This window comes from Suncus etruscus, chromosome 9 (genome assembly GCF_024139225.1).
Source record: "Suncus etruscus isolate mSunEtr1 chromosome 9, mSunEtr1.pri.cur, whole genome shotgun sequence".
Classification (NCBI taxonomy): Eukaryota; Metazoa; Chordata; class Mammalia; order Eulipotyphla; family Soricidae; genus Suncus; species Suncus etruscus.
In genome coordinates, this window is record NC_064856.1 from 13,308,916 (window position 1) to 13,312,426 (window position 3,511).

A 3,511-nucleotide genomic window follows, 5' to 3' on the forward strand; every position below is an offset into this window, starting at 1 on the left:
TCACCAAACTCCAGTTTGCCAATATTTTGGCTGATATTACAGGGGCATTATTTGTAGTGAGTGCAGGCAATCTTCCTGCAGCAGGAGGTCTGGCAGCTGAGAAGACACCCGAAAAGGCAGCAGTATCAGTAATAGTACTTTGAATTCCTGGACAACTTTATTTGTTTGATGCTGTCATCTCCATAGTAACACATCAATTTAGATGCCAATGTGTATCTGAGGACAATTAATGCTTGGAAACAAATAAAATAACAGAATTGTCAGCTAGCAACAAAAGCTTTCTAAATCATCTGTCTGCCAATGCCTTAATGACCTCATTGAAATTTTTCACAAATTTGCTAGTCACTGTACTTCTCTTATTTTTTTATTTTCTTTCTTCTCTTTTTCCTTTGAATGTTTTCTTTCTATTCTTTTTTATTTTATTATTTTTTTATTTTTATTTATTTTTTATTTTTTGGTTTTTGGGTCACACCCAGCAGTGCTCAGGGGTTACTCCTGGCTGTCTGCTCAGAAATGGCTCCTGGCAGGCACGGGGGACCATATGGGACGGGGGACCATATGGGACACCGGGATTCGAACCAACCACCTTTGGTCCTGGATCGGCTCCTTGCAAGGCAAACGCCACTGTGCTATCTCTCTGGGCCCCTTTCTATTCTTTTTTATTGTATTTATTTATTTATTTTGATTTTTGGGCCATACTCAGTTACACTCAGGGATTACTCCTGGCTATGTGCTCAGAAATTACTCCTAGCTTGGGGGACCATATGGGAAGCCGGGGATTGAACCCAGGTCTTCTCCTGGGTCAACCTGCGTGCAAGGCAAACACCATATGGCTGCACTATAGCTCTGGCCCCTTTCTATTTTTTTTGGGGGGGGGGTAGGGAGATTTGGGTCACACCGGCTCATTCAGGGGGTTACTCCTGGCTCTATGCTTAGAAGTCGCTCCTAGCAGGCTCAGGGGACCATATGGGATGTTGGGATTCAAACCAGGGTCTGTCCGGTGTTGGCCGCGTGCAAGGCAAATGCCTTACTGCTGTGCTATTGCTCTGACCCCTTTCTATTCTTTTAAAAATAATTTTGCTCTCACTTATTCAGAAGCAAATGTATTATAATCATTATGCCAACTATGTGATGCAGTTCTTTAAATAAAATGCATTAAAAATGAAATAACTTGGGGCCAGAGAGATAGCATGGAGGTAGGGCATTTGCCTTGCATACAGAAGGACGGTGGTTCAAATCCCGGCATCCTATGTGATCCCCGAGCCTGCCAGGAGCGATTTCTGAGTGTAGAGCCAGAAGTAACCCCTGAGTGCTGCTGGGTGTGACCCAAAACCTAAAATAAATAAATAAATAATAAAATAACTTCTTTTATGTGGACCTTTGAGATATTGTTACAGTATCAAGATATCATTATCTCTTCAGATAATTTAAACCACTTAACTTTGCTTGGTCAACTAATAATCCTGTCAGCCTGTTAAGAAATCAATAATCCGAGGCTGGAGAGATAGCCTTGCATGCAGCTGACCTGGGAGGGACCCTGTTCGAATCCTATATAGTGAACCCTGAGTGCCGCTTGGTGTGGACCAACAACCAATCAATCAGTCAATAAGGCAAAACAAGAAATGAATGATCCATAATTATAATTTAACATGTGTTAGGAACTAAACTACTTCATTCTCCTCTCTCTCTCTCCCTCTCTCTCTCCTCTCTCTCTTTTTCTCTCTCTCCTCTCTCTCTCTCTCTCTCTCTCTCTCTCTCTCTCTCTCTCTCTCTCTCTCTCTTCGGTTTTTGGGTCACACCCTGCAGTGAACAGGGTTTACTCCTGGCTCTGTGTTCAAAAATTGCTCCTGGCAGACTCAGGGGACTATATAGGATGCAGGGATTTGAACCCAGGTCAAACTGTCAGTTGCGTGTAAGACAAATGCCCTACCTCTGTGCTATCTCTCAGGCCCCCAAACTACTTCAATGTTTGTTTGGTTGGGTTTTTTTTGGCCACACCGTTTGATGCTCAGGGGTTACCCCTGGCTATGCGCTCATAAAACGTCCCTGGCATGAGGGTCCATATGGGACACTGGGGGATCAAACCGAGGTCCATCCTAGGCTAGCGCTTGCAAGGCAGACACCTTACCTCTAGCGCCACCTCTCTGGCCCCAAAATACTCCATTCTTAATTAGTATTTACTCATTTATTTGGTATCACGAACCCAATCAAAGGCCTTACATGCATGGCAATTGCTCTATTGCTGACCTCTGACTCCTGCTCTAAACTATTTCATGTTAATTCTACTGTGTGAGAGATTATTATCAATGCTTCTATTTTTACAGATGAAGAAACTGAGGATTTGAATTAGAGTAACTTACCAAGTACTATGTAAGCATTTAATGGCAGGACTCACATCAAAATACAGGCAGTCTGCCTCCAGAACCTGAAAGAATAATGCCTTAATATTTGTCCTTGTTATTAGAACTTTCCTGTTATTAGAACCTTTGTCCTTATTATTAGAATTGTATCACAAATGGGGACTGGAGCAATAGCTCAGCATGTAGGGCATTTGCCTTGCATACAGCCAACCCGGGTTCTGTTGCCAGCATCCCATATGGCCCTGGAGCATGCCAGGAGTGATTTTGAGAGCAAAGCCAGGAGTAAAACCCCTGAGCAGCACCAGGTATGCTCCCCCTCCAAAAAAATAAATAAAAAGAACTGTACCACAAGTGACTCAAAAACCCGGTAGATAAAAGTAACATTCATTTCACCAGGAATATTCAACGTGGAGTAGAGTCCTAACTGTAGTCATCTACATGTTCCTTCATTGACTTCTAGGGTAATTCATGCTGCCAGTGGTGACTAAACTGGGCAAGTAGCCGTATGTGACCTCTTCTCATGACCTATACTCTCTCATCATGTGATGGCTGGGCTCCCAGCGTGAACATCTCCAGAAAAGAGAGATTTCAAATTAAAGCTACTTGTGGATTCTTAGGGCTGACCTAGGCTTTGAGATCACATGGCATCCCTTCTTGTTTCTTTGTCCAAGCAATCACAAAACTCTCTTCAGGCACAAGGAGAGAGAAAACAAATTTACCTCAACTTGAGAGAAGGAACATTAGCAAGCCCATGTGAGACCAGAGCTTCCATTGTGGCTGTGTGTGGGAAAGAGAATCCTCACAAATTTCTCTCCAGAGTGCATGCACATGAAACCGGAAATGCTCCATTACAAACAGCTCTGGTTATTTTGGACTCTAAAAGGGGCACTTCTATTTTCTAAGAGGTTTAGTTTTTATTGATGTAGGTAAAACACCATGGCAACGCTATTTTCCCAAAACTCGAGATCCATTTATTGGAAGTACAGACTGAAGGTTATGTATAATGGTCCTTACTTATCGTTGCCACTGTTTTATGCTGCTTGCCGCTTTGTTCTGTGCCCCCAAAAGATGGACCTCAACAGACTGTATTACTCTTTTTGTTTGGAACTCTTTTTGTTTGGCTTTTGGATTTGAGAGAGAGAGAGCGAGAG